This window comes from Furipterus horrens, unplaced genomic scaffold, assembly GCF_987537825.1.
Source record: "Furipterus horrens unplaced genomic scaffold, mFurHor1.1.pri manual_scaffold_2, whole genome shotgun sequence".
Classification (NCBI taxonomy): domain Eukaryota; kingdom Metazoa; phylum Chordata; class Mammalia; order Chiroptera; family Furipteridae; genus Furipterus; species Furipterus horrens.
This window is the reverse complement of record NW_028327172.1, coordinates 86,810,291-86,826,017: the sequence shown is the minus strand read 5'-3', so window position 1 is coordinate 86,826,017 and position 15,727 is coordinate 86,810,291.

Sequence of the window (15,727 nt, the reverse complement as noted above, 5' to 3'; positions counted from 1 at the left end):
TGTATTTTATAATTTATATTATATATAAAATATCTACATATATATAGTCTGTTTGATTTTTTAAAGATTTATTTATTTAGAGAAAAGGGAAAGTAGGGAGAAAGAGAGGGAGAGAAACATCAATGTGTGAAAGAAACATCTATTGGTTGCCTCTCGCATGCGCCCTGACTGGGGACTGGCCCACAACCCATGCATGTGCCCTGACCAGGAATTGAACAAGTCACCTTCCATTTTGCAGGACAATGCCCAACTAACTGAGCTACACTGGTCAAGGCTGGTCTGTTTCTTATGTTTTTTTCAGTCAACTCTGTTTTTCACATTAGTTTATGCTTCTGTATCATACCTGTGTTCCTACTTCTAGCTGCTATGCAGTGTTTCACATTATGTATTCATTAAATGTTGCTTTTCATCGCCTAGTGATGGACACCCAGTCTAACTCAGTTCTTTGCTGTGATGAACAATTTTAAGTTTGTCCTCTTATGAGTCTCTAGGGAAGTTTCTGTGCAGTACACATCCAGGGGAAGGCTTGCTGGCTGAGTCCAGCTTCATTAGAACTGCCACTTGGCTCCTGAGAGAAAATCTGTCCACGGATTCTACTGCTGCAGTACCTGCGAGACCTGTTCCCTGCATCTTTTCCAACACTTAGTGTTACTTGGCTCTCTGCTGTTGCCAGGCTGGGGGTGTACAGGGTTACTTCTCTGGCTTTTGGGTTTCTCTGACTATTGTGCATATCTCTTCATGTACGTGTTGTAGGGAAGGGCTGCAGATTCTACCTTATGCAATCACCTAGTCATATTTTTTGCCCTTTCTCGATTGTTTCTGTTTTTTTTTCTTTTTGATTGAACTAATTAATATATGTGATATACTAGATATACATACATTTTCTATTTCAGTTGTCTGCAGTATCTTCTCCTGGTTGGTCACCTGCCTGTTAACTCTGTCTTTCTGTTCTGCTAATGAACAGAAAGCCTCTATTTTATTCTAGTCAAATTAATCATTTCTTTTTTGCCTTATTGTTTTAGGCTTTTGGGGTCTTATGAAAGAAATCTTTCCACACCAAGGTCTTAATGATTTTCTTTTTATATTTTCTCCATTAGTTGTATAATTTTACAGCTCACATTCAGAGCCCTAATCTTCTGGAGCTGAAGTTTTGTCTAGTAGGAAGACAACTTGAAAGTTGTTTTCATTTGTATCAGAAATTGGTCTTCCCAACAATGCCCGCTCAGCAAACTGCCTTCCCCAGGGCTTCATGATCTCTCCATATCACGTTCCCAGTACACAAACATGTAACTTACATATATTTCTATTAAAAATACCTGTGTTTCTGAATTCTCTTTTCTGTTTCATTGGTTTAGTTATTAATCCCTATGCTAGTACTACAGTTTTCTTTTTAAAAAAAGATTGTTGTAGCCATTAGGACTTTATAAATAGTGTCATTCTCTTCTTTTTCAGGAAAATGGTAGGATTGCATTTCCCTGTTCACTTGGAGCTAAGTATGGCTATGTGACTTGATTTGGACAATGTAATGTGAGTGTAAGTGACATATGTCACTTCTGGGAGGAAACCTGAGAGCCGGTGTGCAATTCACCAAGGCTCTTCCTCCTGCCATGATAACCTGCGATGCTGTAGTCTGGCAGGTGCTGTTGGGCCAGACCCTGGAGTGGAGAGACACAGAGCAGGCCTCCAAGCAGCCCTCAGTAGACACATAACATGATGAATGGGCCTTGGTTGTTTTAAATGGTTGCACTTGTAGGTTTTGTTTCTGCAGCAGAATCTAGCCTGCCTTGACTAAACAACTACCATGGCTGTACTATTGCCATTACCTGATAGTGGACGTTCCTCCTCTTTGTTTTTCTTTAAAAAAATTCCTTAGTTCTCTATGGCTTTTTGTTTTTTCATTTGAGAATTTTTCATTCTTCTAAGAAATTTCATCGGAAGAATCCACCCATGAAAGGAGTGTTGAGCAGGAATGTGACAAAGAGGGAGTGGTTTATATTGCTGAAATGCAAAGAATTTTAGTTTTTATAACAAGCATCTCCTTCTAAAGTACATGTATTTGTTCCTCATCTGCAACTTACTTCACTGAAACTCGACTCATTCTAACCTTTGCCAATTTCTGGCTCATCATTTCACCATATTCCCTTCTTCTGGATTTTCATTCTCTCTCACCCTTGCTTTTATGTGAATAGCTACAAATTCCTTCTGAATCTCATTCAAAGTGGCTTTCTCCCTTATCCAGAGTTTTGGTGCCATTGTCACTTGAGCTTTTAGGGGGTTCACCATTTTAAAAAAAATATTGAGTTTATTGAGGTGATACTGGTTAATAAAATTTATAGGTTTTAGGTGTACAATTCTGTAATAATTCATCTGTATATTGTATTGTGTGTTCACCCAAAGTCAAGTCTCCTTCTATCCCCATTTATGCTTTCTTTACCCTCACTTAGCTGCTGAAGTCCTGTGTCCTGGTGTTTTACTGTGAGCCTTTCTCACACCCCTCAGGTACCGTACCTTTGCCTTTCCCTCTCCTAAGCTCCAAGGGCCTTTCTTTTGCTTCTGTAACTTGTTTCCTGAGCCTGTGCAACCCAGCTGACTCACTTCTACTACCTCTGTAACTTTCTAAATAAACTTTCTCTTATCATTTGAGTTCTTGGCTCAGGATTCTTCACTGAAACCAAGAGCCGAGGTCCAATTTTGCTTCCAACACCACCAGTAACACTTCCAAAAGAAGGATCTGTCTTCAGACCCTCCACCACTGCCTGGCAATGACCTCACTCAAATGAAGACAAAGTTCCTTGCCCTGTGCTCAAGCCTCCCCATAAAAGCCCCACTGGCTGTATGCCTCTGTTTATCTTGGGGTGGCAGCCTGGTTCTAAGGAACATTGCAGTGGGGTGCAGCAGACCTGATGTGGAGCCCCGTGCATAGTGTGTGGGCAAAGGGTTTTGCAATCAAGTAGTCTGTGATGAGGTAACAGACCCACAGAGGGAAAAGACTGGCCCAGAGTCAAGAGCGAGGACACTGCCCGGGCACCTTATGTTCCTCCTACTCCACCCTGCCTCCCCAGGAGACTCGGAAATCAAACCTACATTCTACGATAAGAAAAAGCTTTTTAAAGGATGAGCAATAACGAAGCTATTAAGATAACCAGTGACTAGACAGAAAAACGAGCCCTGGCTGGTTTGGCTCAGTGGATTGAGCGTCGGCCTGCGAGCTAAGTGTCGCTGGTTCGATCTTCCAGTCAGGGCACATCAGAGAAGGAAAACTCTGACTCCAAAAAACCTCCGCTGCCTTGCGGCATACCTCTTCAGGGGAAAGGCTAAGGGAGTAAACCCCGACAGAAAATCCGGAGCCGGAGTCCCTAAGGCGGTTTGACATTGTAGTCAACACCGGCAACTCCTGCGGCGCACCTGAAACCAAGCTGTATTGACTCCGTCTTTCCCTTGGACCCTTCAGCTGCGAAGAGAGGGGGGGGGTCTGCTGCATGGGCAACAGCAGACCCTCCATGTCACCCTGCCCAGGCTCTGTAGCTTCAGCTTCGCTGGAGAGGACACTCCAGCGTCATCGCAAGATGTCGATTCAACACGGGAGGAGACAGATACCGTGTCACTCCCGAGTCGGACTGCACAGCCATTCTCGGCGGTGCAGATAGACTCTTAAGAAGCTACACCATCGTCTCTCGAGACGGACGGCTGCCAACGACGACGACCCTCTTCTACCTCCTCCTACCCCGCTTTCCCTCTGGTAATCAGCACGGTGTTGTATGTGTCTGTGTTTTTTTTTTTTTTTCTTGTTTAATCCTTTTACCTTTTTTACCCAGTTCTGCAACCCCCCTTCCCCTCTGACAGCTGTCAGTCTGTTCTCTGTATCCATGAGTCTGTTTCTATTTTGTATCTTTGTTTGTTTGGTTCATTAGATTCCACATATGAGTGAAATCATATGGTATTTGTCTTTCATTGACTGGCTTATTTCACTTAACATGATACTCTCCAGATCCAATCATGCGGTCACAAAAGGTAAGACTTTTCTTTTTTATGGCTGAGTAGTATTCCATTGTGTAAATGTACTACAGTTATTTTAATCCACTAATCTACTGGTGGGCACTTGGCCTGTTTTCAAATCTTAGCTATTGTAAATAATGCTGTAATGAACATAGAGGTGTATATATTCTTTTGAATTAGCATTTCAGGTTTCTTTGGATATATTCCTAGAAGTGGAATTGCTTGGTCATAAGGCAGTTCCATTTTTAATTTTTAAGGAAATTCCATACTGTTTTTCACAGTGGCTGCGCCAGTCTGTATTCCAGGAGGTTCACCTTTATTCCAAATTTATCAAAAGAATCTTCTCGTCGTCGGCAGCCGTCCGTCTCGAGAGACGATGGTGTAGCTTCTTAAGAGTCTATCTGCACCGCCGAGAATGGCTGTGCAGTCCAACTCGGGAGTGACACGGTATCTGTCTCCTCCCGTGTTGAAGTGAAGCTGAAGCTACAGAGCCTGGGCAGGGTGATATGGAGGGTCTGCTGTTGCCCATGCAGCAGACCCAAAAGAATCTTCTAAACAGTGACATTGTCTCCTAAGAGGAATTCTGATGTCAGCTGTTAAGATAATGCACAGTTATACACTTAGTTAAAGATACAAAGATACTAGGACAAAATGAGAAAGTTGGTGGGGTGGAAGAAGAAGATACACACACATTCAGACATATGTTTTTTATTGTAAAAGAGGAAGAAGAAATTCCATATGGAGAAAAAAGTTAACTGTGTGGGGGAAAGGTATAAACTTCCAGTAATAAAATAAATAAGTCATGGGGATGTAATGTACAGTGACTGTAGGTAATAATACTGTATTGCATATTTGAATGTTGCTAAGAGAGTAGATCTTAAAAGCCCTCATCACAAGAAAAAATTTTGTAACCATATATGGTGATGGATGTTAAGTAGACTTACTGAGGTGATCATTTCACAATAAACTGTTGTATAAATATGGAATCATTATGTTGTACATTTGAAACTACTATGTTATATGCCAATTATATCTCAATAAAAAAGAAGTTAACTGTAAAAATAAATAATAAAAACTAGAATAATTACCCAATTTTAGTTTTTTAAACCTTAAAACTAATGGGAAAAATCACACACAAACTGACAGGCCTAACTACATAAAAATGTAAAACTACTAACTGTCCAAATAGTATAAGGGCAATCAACAAGCTTGGAGACATTTTTATAGACATGACAGGAAAAATGTTGTAATTTTAATAATATGTTCCTCAAATAAAAAAAACCCAGTAATAACTCTTAAGAGAGAGGGCAGTCATATCAATAGGCGTTTCCCTAAGGAGGAACTCAAATAACTAAATAATTAATATACAGAAAAAATATTCAGATTCATTCATAAAAAACTAAAAACTAATTTTAACAATCTTGTTGAAATTTTGTTCAGAATTATATTGAGTTGATAGATTAATTTGAGATTAATTTCCTTTATTTATTTAGGGCTTCTGTTTTACTCTTTAGTAGTCCCCAATTTTCCTGTCAAAGTCCTTTAAATTTTTATGTAGGTTAATGTCCAGATAGTTTATATTTTTGGTTGGTTCTGTGACTAGCACCAGATTTCTAGTGGAATATTGATGGAGTTGGGTCCAGTTACCTCCCCTGAAGCAGAAGATGGGTTCAATATCTTTCCCATTTTCAACTTGCTTTGTTTCAGTTGCCAGAAGCAATACTGACTCCTCAGGTGTAGGGGTACAGGGAGGGACGCTGGGGAGGGGAGAAAATTCTTCCCTGAATAATGCTGTCAGAAGACAGTGGGCTGATTTGCACTATGTCATCCTACCTTAGCAAGAATTCAGTTTTCCAGGATTTTTTTCCCTGAATGATTCTGGATTAAGATTGACCACAAAAGAAAATTGGGCAAGATTTGGAAGGCAGAAGGAAAGTAACAACCATTATGCTGAGAAGGTCACTGTATGGACCCAGGTGCCACAGTAGCTTGCTGATGTTGGTGACAATCTACTGCTTGCCTCATTGGGGCCAGGCTACAGCTGCACTGGGTCCCCTCTCTGCTTTCTGTGTCCTTGGTCAGGTGTGTGTGTGTGTCTCCGTAGCCAGGAGCTCCAGCTCTTCTGTAACTTGTCAAGGTTGGAGATAGAGGCTGGCACAGGATCCAGGCTGCCCTTGCTCTCCCTTGCTTCATGACCTTTGGTGACTTCAGGCTCAACATCAGACAGAGGCAACAGCCTTCCATAGGCTCCTTCACCAGCTGACACAATTGTGTGAGGTCTAATTCCACCTCACTCTTTGTAGTTCCACTTTCCTGATGGAACTCGAGCTGGCACAGAGCTCTGTGCTCTGTGTGTCTAGCAGATGTTTAAGCAGACTCCTTCTCTTATGGGTTCCTCACAGGCTTCTCTGAGACTGCAACTTTCTTACACGGGCCTTCCTCCAGCTGTCACCCCTCCCCAGACCTCCCCCTTTTTATCCAGAGGGCGTCCACTTCCTGCTGAAGTCCTGTTGCCCTCCCAGGTGCCCCTCTTGTGTAGGGTGAAAAATGGCTCCAGAAGGCTCTCCTCCCTCCACGTGAGCCACTTCTGGTCCAGGGAAATGCAGAAGCATCATTTATCCGTGACTAATCCTGGTGGCACAGACCTTTTCACCCCAGTTCTTCCTTAGCTCCCAAAGCAAGTTATGGGCCCAGCTTTTTTGCCTTTTAATATCCTGACAGAAGCTAGACACCAGTTCCTGCCTCCAGCTCTGGGAGGAGAAAAAGATCTGCCCCAGAGAACAGAGCCACTGAACAAGTTAGCCATGGCTAGAACATTCTTTGAGCCAATGAGGGCCAAGGTGGTACTTGACCAAGCTGTGAGGGTGTCAATATTACTCTACTGAACACTGTGCTAGTTTGCATATGCTGCTCCCTTAAATTCTGAAAATAATTCTAAGAGATAGTGCTACTAAGTCTCAGGGTAAGAAATTTGTCCAGAGTCAAAAGATCCAGCTAGTGAGTAGCAACCCTGTGGAGGTTCTATCAACTTATGTTCCTACCAGCAGAAACCCCCCCCAAAACAACTGTGTCTCTGCATTGTTTCCTTCACAGGGATTTTAAGCTTTTTGACATATGAACATTATGTGTTAGGTAAAAATGGCATCATAATATTAACATTTTTTTCTTATGATGGGTGAGGGCAAGCATCTTTTTGTGTGTTTGAGAGCCAAATCCTTTTTGATGCATGTCTGTTTGTATCATTCGTCCAATTTCTCATTGATTTAATGATGTTCTTATTCCTTTCAGAAAGTTTATGGTTTGTGATAAGGTTTTCAAACATTTTTTCTCAGTTTATCATTTGTTTTTTGGTTTTGTTTATGCTGTTTTCACCCCATCATCTACAAACTAGGTGATTTGATTTTTAAATGGTTAAATTAATCAACTTTTTGCAAAGGGCTCTGAGTTTCAGATCATATTTAGAAAAGTCTGCCATACTCCAAGGTTGTATTTGTAAAATTCTCTTTTTTTTTTTCTACAATTTTATGGTTTCATTTTGTACAAATGTAAATATTTGATTATTCTTAAGTTGATTTTGGTATGGGTTGTGAGAAAGAAATTCAACTTTACTTTTTATTCTCCAAACAGCTACCCGCTTGGCTAACTGCCGTTTATTTAAAAATTGTATCTTCCGCCCTTCTGAAAGGGTGTCTTTGGACCTCTTCTGTTCTGTTGATTAGTCCACCTGTATATGGCATGCTTGGTGGTGTTTTCATTATCACAACTTTGTCACTTTATAATGTTTTAGTATCTGGCAAGGCTAGTTCTGCTTCTACCATGCATTACTCATCTTCAAAAAAAGTTTTTTGTAGTAATTCTTGCTTATTTATTTCTAGAAGTTTATTTCAGAATCATCTTTTTAATTAAAACCATTAAAACAAAATTAAAATTAAACAGAATAAAAAATACAAGTATCAACTCTGTTGGTATTTGGGGACAAGATTACATTGAATTATATATTTAACATAAGGGAAGTTCTTATATTTTTGATGTTGAATCATCATATCCAAATCTTCTATTGGTGCCTCATAGTGTTTTCAGGTTTTTAAAAAATTCTCCTAAATCCTATGTGTTTCTTGGTTTAATTCTATGTGCCTGATCTTATGTTGCCATTATAAATTAATTCTTCTTCCATTATATCTTTTAAATGGAGGTTGTTTGTAGTATAACATACTTTCATATGTGTTATATTCAGCAATCTAATAAATTTTATTGTTTGTAACATTTTTAGTTGATTATCTTGGGTTTTCTGAGTAAACAGTTACATTAACCACAATGATGATAAATTTTAAAAGATATTTTATTTTTGATTTTAGAGAGATGAATAGGGGAGGAGAAAGAAGGAGAGAAACATCAATGTAACAGAGGAACATTTATTGGTTGCTTTTTGTACACACCCCAGGTGACAGAACCCACAACCCAGGCATGTGCCCTGAACAGGATTGAACAGGCAAACTTTCAGTTTGTGGGACAATGACCAACTAACTGAGCCACACCGGCCAGGACTAAGTGATGATAATTTTATCTTCTCCTTTGCAAGTCTCATACCACTGAACAATATATAATAAAAGTGGTAATATTGTTTGTCCTGGTCTTGTTCCTGACCTTAATGAGAATGCTTATAGTGTTTCCCCACTAAACATGATTGTGTTTAATGCTCAAACATATCTCTTATTATGTTAAGAAATTATCCACCCATTACACCCATTTTACAAAATCAAGCATGGGTGTGAAATTTTCAAATGTTTTTTTAGCCGTTGTGAGAATGATCTGTGTGATATTCTCTTTTGATCTATTACTATAATAAATTACAAAATGATTTTTATTTTTTAAAGTATATTTTATTATTATGTTGTTACAATAGTCTCAATATTTTTTTGCTTTGCTCCCCTCAGCCCAGGACTCCCTTCTCTCCAGCAGTCCCAACCCCCTTAGTTCACGTCCATGGATCGTGCATATGTTCTTTGGCTTCACCATTTTCTATATTATTCTTAACTTCCCCCTGTCTATCTTGTACCAACCAATTATGCTTCTTAATCCCTGCACCATTTCCCAATTTCTCCCCCTACCCCTTCCCAGCTGATAACCCTCCAAATGATTGCCATACCTGTGATTCTGCTCCTATTCTGGTTTGCTTAATTGGATTTCATTTTTATTTTTTAGATTCAGTTGTTGATAGTTGTGAGTTTGTTGACATTTTAATGTTCATAATTTTGACCTTCTTTTTCTTAAGTAAATCCCTTTAATGTTTTATATAATAATGGCTTGGTGATGATGAACTTCGTTAGCTTAACATTTTCTGGGAAGCACTTCATCTGCCCTTCCATTCTAAATGATAGCTTTCCTGGATACAGTAATCTTGGTTGTAGGTCCTTGCTTTTCATCACCTTGAATACTTCTTGCCAGTCCCTTCTTGCCTGCAAAGTTTCTTTTGAGAAATCAGCTGATAGTCTTATAGGCACCCCTTTGTAGGTAACTCTCTGCTTGTCTCTTACTGCTTTTAAGACGCTCGCTTTATCTTTGACCTTTGGCATTTTAATTATGATGTGTCTTGGTGTCATCCTCTTTGGGTCTAGCTTGTTTGGGACTCTCTGTGCTTCCTGGACTTGTATGTCTATTTCCTTTGCCAAATTTGGGAAGTTTTCCTATATTATTTTTTTCACATAAGCTTTCGATTTTCTGCTCTTCCTCTTCTCCTTCTGGCACCCCTATGATTCGGATGTTGGTATGTTTAATGTTGTCCCAGTGGTTCCTAAGCCTCTCCTCATTTTTTTCAATTCTTATTTTCTCATTCTGTACTGGTTGACTATTTATTTCTTCCTTAGGTTCCAAATTATTGATTTGAACCCCGGTTTTCTTCCCTTCATGATTGGTTTTGTGCGAATTTTCCTTCATTTCATTTAGCATAGCCTTCACTTCTTCCCTTATGCATTTGCTGTACTTAAGCATATCTGTCAAGACTGTGAGCATCTTTATCACCAGTGTTTTGCACTCTACATCTGTTAGGTTGGCTATCTCCTCATTGCTTAGTTCTCCCACTGGAACCTTGATCTGTTCCTCTTTTTGGGCCATACCTCTCTGTCTCCTCATCTTGACAGGCTCCTGTATTTGCTTTCTTCTGTGTCTTAGGTAGAGCTGTCACTTCTGTTATGTTGTAAGGGGCAGAGCCTTAGATATTCATCAGTATAGGCGACCCATTTCACCATGTTGTGGTGCTGTATGTGGGAGAGGGGTCTGAGAGGGAACAGTGCAACTTGCTCAGCACTTACCCCTTTTCTAGGCACTTCTCCCACTTCCATATGGGAATGGCACCTCTCTAGCCATTTCCCTGGCTCTTATTCCCAGAGTGGATGGGTCTGTGGACATTCTAGGACCATGGGGGCCCTTTAAACAAGAGGACTCTACTGAGAGACTGGCAGTTTCTTCTTCCTCCTCAACCCCCACTTGTTTTCAGGCAGAAGCAATGAGGCTTTATTTTTCCTGGTGCTTGGACCGTGAGCTGTGTGGTCTGGTCTGTTGCTGGGAGCACTTCCCCGTTGTCCCTCCCTACCTTTTCAAATGTGTGACTGTGCTCTCCACTGGCCTGCTGCTGCCGCCACTACACGGCATCCTGTCCACCCCAGTTTCACCCCTCCTACCTGTGTCGATGAATATTTCTTCTTTATATCTTTGTTTGTTGGACTTCTGTGCAGCTCCAGTTTCTTGAACTTCTGGTTGTCTCTAGTTTTGAGGTAGCTGCATTCCTTCTTAGTTGTGGAGGGAGATGTAGTGTATATGTCTAAGCCTGCATCTTGGCTAGAAGTCCCAAAATGATTTTTAAATATTCAATCATTCTGAAATTCCTGGATAAACTCTAATTGGTCATTATTTTTTAATGTGTCACTGTTCTGTACTATTTAGTATAGTTTTTGTTGTGATATTCATAAGTGACTATTTATAGGCTATAGTTTTATTCTGTGCTTTTTCAGATTTTGATGTCACTTTTATATTATTTTATCGTCAATCTATTCATTTTATTTATTTATTTATTTACTCAATTACAGTTTACATCAGATACTATTTTGTACCAGTTTTAGTTGTACAGCTTAGTGATCAGACAATTATACATCCAACAAAGTGCTCCCCTTATTATACCAAGCACCTTCCTGCCTCCATATGTAGTCATCACAATGTCATTTGTTAAAGTCTCCATTCTGTACTTTACATCCCATATTTATCCTATAACTACCCATTTGTATTTCTTAATTCTTTTACCTTCTTCACCCAGTGCCACCAAAACCCCTCCCCTCTGGTTACCATCAGTCTGTTCTCTGTATCTATGAGTTTGTTTCAGTTTTGTTGTTTGTTTATTCTGTTCTTTAGATTCCACATATAAGTGAAGTCATATGTATTTGTCTTTCTCTAACTTACTTCACTTAGCATAATACTCTCTAAGACCATCCACGCTGTTGTAAATGGTAAGATTGTAGTTTTTTTATGGCTAATATTTTATTGTGTAAATATATCACAACATTTTTATCTGTTGGTCTATTAAATGAGCTCTTGGGTTGCTTCCATATCTTGGCTATTGTATATAATGCTGCAATGAACATACGGGTGCATACATTTTTTTGAATCAATGTTTTGGGTTTCTTCGAATGAATACTCGCAAGTGGCATCACTGGGTCATAAGGCAGTTCTATTTTTAAATTTTTGAGGTAACTCCATGCTGTTTTCCACAGTGGCTGCACCAGTCTGCATTTCCATCAACAGTGCATGAGGGTTCCCTTTTCTTCACATCCTCACCAGCACTTGCTGTTTGTTAATTTATTGATTCTTACAGGTGTGAGGTGATATCTCATTGTGGTTACTTATACTATTTTCCAAAAATAGTAATTTAAGGGTTTTTTTTGTACATTCTGACTAAGTTTACAAAACATCACATCTACCCATTTCTTAAAGGTGTGTTAGAATTCTTCTGGAACATTACCTGGGCTTGGTGCTTGTTTGGTAGTAGGTAACTCTTTGACAATTGTCTTTATTTTTCTGTAGCAATTGATCCATTAGATTATCTAACATTACTGTTGTTCCTTTTGGCAATTTATATTTTTCTTTAATTCTTTTATCTACATTCTCAAATTATTTGACATAATGATGAGCAAAATAATATCACTCTATCTGTTAAAATTTATCCGTTTCTATGGTTATTTTCCCATTATAATTACTTTCGGTATTTCTGTTTCCTCCCTTTGGTTTAATAATGTTAGTTAATGGTTTTTCCCTCTTATTACCTTTATTATTTTTTAAAAAACAGAACCATGTCTTGGAGATATATATATTCTACAGTTTTAATTAAATTTATTGTATTCTGCTTTCATATAACTGTCTTCTTTCTGCTTTCCTTAGCTTGAGTTTGTTGTCTTTTTTTTTTAACTTCTTGAGTTGCATGCCTAATTAATTTATTTTTATTTTTACTGATGAACACACACACTTTCAGCATAGGTTCTGACATATGTTATTTTCATTAGGATTATTTAAAGTCAATTTCTAATTTCAGTTTTGATTTTTTTCCCCCAAGTGCTGTTAAGAGAAAGGATTAACATTTCTGAGTGATAAGAATTTAATTTCAAAATTTTAATTTTATAATATGGTGAAATAATATTTGACAAAGGGGGAAGGAACATCAAATGGAGTGAGAAGAGCCTCTTCAACAAATGGTGTTGGGAGAACTAGACAGGAACATGCAAAAAAATGAAATTAGACCACCAACTTACACCATACACCAGAATAAACTCAAAATGGATCAAAGACTTAAATGTAAGCCGTGATATAATAAAAGTCCTAGAGGAAAAAATAGGCAGAAAAATTTCAGATATCCCACAGAAAAACATTTTCACTGATATATCTCTTAAGGCAAGAGAAATAAAGAAAAGAATAAACAAATGGGACTACATCAAACTAAAAAGTTTCTGCTCAGCTAAAGAAAACATCAGCAAGATGAAAAGGAAACCAACCATATGGGAAAACATATTTGCCAATGATATCACAGACAGGGGACTGATCTCCAAAATATATAAAGAACTCATACGACTCAACACCAAGAAGACAGACAACCCAATTAAAAAATGGGCAAAGGACCTGAACAAACACTTCTGCAAAGAGGACATACAGAGGGTCCACAGACATATGAAAGAATGCTCAACATCACTAGCCATCAGAGAGATGCAAATGAAAACCACAATGAGATACCACCTCACACCAGTCAGAATGGCCATCTTCAACAAATCAACAAACAACTTGTGCTGGCGAGGATGTGGAGAAACGGGAACCCTTCTGCATTGCTGGTGGGAATGCAGACTGGTGCAGCCACTGTGGAAAACAGTTTGGAATTTCCTCAAAAAACTAAAAATAGAATTGCCTTTTGAACCAGCAATTCCATTGCTAGGATTATATCTGAAAAATCCTGAAACACCAATGCAAAAGAACCTATGCACCCCTATGTTCATAGCAGCACCACTTACAATAGCCAAGTGCTGGAAAGAACCTAAGTGCCCATCTGTAGATGAGTGGATCAAAAAACTGTGGTACATTTACACAGTGGAGTACTATGTAGCAGAAAGAAAGAAGGAACTTCTACCATTTGCAACAACATGGATGGAACTGGAGAGAATTATGCTTAGCGAAATAAGCCAGGCAAAGAAAGAAAAATACCTTATGCTATCACCTATTACAGGAAACTAATGAACAACACAAACAAATGAGCAAAATTGAACCAGAGGTATGTAAACAAGGAGTCGTCGTCGGCAGCCGTCCGTCTCTAGAGACGATAGTGTAGCTTCTTAAGTGTCTATCTGCACCGCCGAGAATGGTTGTGCAGTCCGACTCGGGAGTGACACAGTATCTGTCTCCTCCCGTGTTGAATCGACATCTTGCGATGACGCTGGAGTGTCCTCTCCAGTGAAGCTGAAGCTACAGAGCCTCGAGAGACGATGGTGTAGCTTCTTAAGAGTCTATCTGCACCGCCGAGAATGGCTGTGCAGTCCGACTCGGGAGTGACACGATATCTGTCTCCTCCCGTGTTGAATCGACATCTTGCGATGACGCTGGAGTGTCCTCTCCAGTGAAGCTGAAGCTACAGAGCCTAGGCAGGGTGATATGGAGGGTCTGCTGTTGCCCATGCAGCAGACCCCCCCTCTCTTCGCAGCTGAGGGATCCAAGGGAAAGACGGAGTCAATACAGCTTGGCAGCCCTGGCTGGTTTGGCTCAGTGGATTGAGCGTCGGCCTGCGAGCTAAGTGTCGCTGGTTCGATCTTCCAGTCAGGGCACATCAGAGAAGGAAAACTCTGACTCCAAAAAACCTCCGCTGCCTTGCGGCATACCTCTTCAGGGGAAAGGCTAAGGGAGTAAACCCCGACAGAAAATCTGGAGCCGGAGTCCCTAAGGCGGTTTGACGTTGTAGTCAACACCGGCAACTCCTGCGGCGCACCTGAAGCCAAAACTAAACAAGGAGTAGACTAACAATAACAAGGGGTGGGGTGGGAGGGAGAGAAGGATGTAAGAAGGGGAAGGGTCTAGTTAAAGAACATGTATAAATGACCCACGGACATGGACAACTGAGTGAGGACTGAATGTGGGAGAAGGGAGGGACAGGGTGCAGGGAAACAAGAGGGGGGAAAAAGTGGGAAAACTGTAATGGAAATACAAACAAAAAAAATTTTTAGTGGGGGAAAAATGAAAATATGAAGAATGGAAAGGTCAGTTCAGTGAATATTAGAAGGACAAGGATTTTCCTTCACACTGTGTAATTTTCTCCCTATTCGATCCCTCCAGAGTTTGCCAGACTTTGGCATTCTAAAGAAGTAATGACATAAGTTTCTTTGCATAAAACTAATAAGACCAGTTGTTAATAGAAGTTTTTTTGACCAAGACGTTGACTGGAATGTCATGCCTAAAGGAGACATGCTTAGGCTCTGGTTGTTACCAAAAAGCCCTGAGGAACTGGGATTGACTTTTGAAGGTAATAATAGTCCACGAGATAAAAGGCCTGGTACCGTGGTTGGTTGTGCGGTCCACAGCAGTCTTTACAGTGAGGGAACGAAGGTTGCTTTCCTGAAAGATGACTAGAAGGGACATTAAGGCACAATGGAAAACCAGAGAACTTGGAAAAGACAGGTGTTTACAGGAAAGGCTGAATGCCAGGTATGTGGCTCAGCTTCTGTGCCCTGAAGGGCAGAGTGAAGGTCACCCTAAATGTTCCTTGCGTAAGTTCCAGCAAAGCAGAACTAAAGATCATAAGTGATCATTTTCTGCTCTTGTTGTGTTTATGCAAATGAACAGGATAAATTAAAAATGGACTTAATGCAGTCCCTTTAATGACAAGGAGGGTAATCTTAGGAAGAAAAATCGTTATTCAAGGACAATCACAATGAGGGGCAGACTATAAAGTAGTGCAGCTAACCGTCTTTAAAGTTTCTTTTCATTTAAAATTTGTTTTCATTTGAAAGTTAAACTATGTCTGTGGTATTTTCAAAGATGTTTAATTTACAGGCAAGAAGAATGTCAAATGCCTTGCAACTGGATGTTTTTCCGATAAGACAATCTTACAGATTTAGAGACTTGTTTGTGGGGTATGTTACAGAAATTAGCATGTTTTCTGTTTTCAAAGTGCATAAGCCTATGATCTCATTACCTGAGTGGTTGTCTGTACATATAG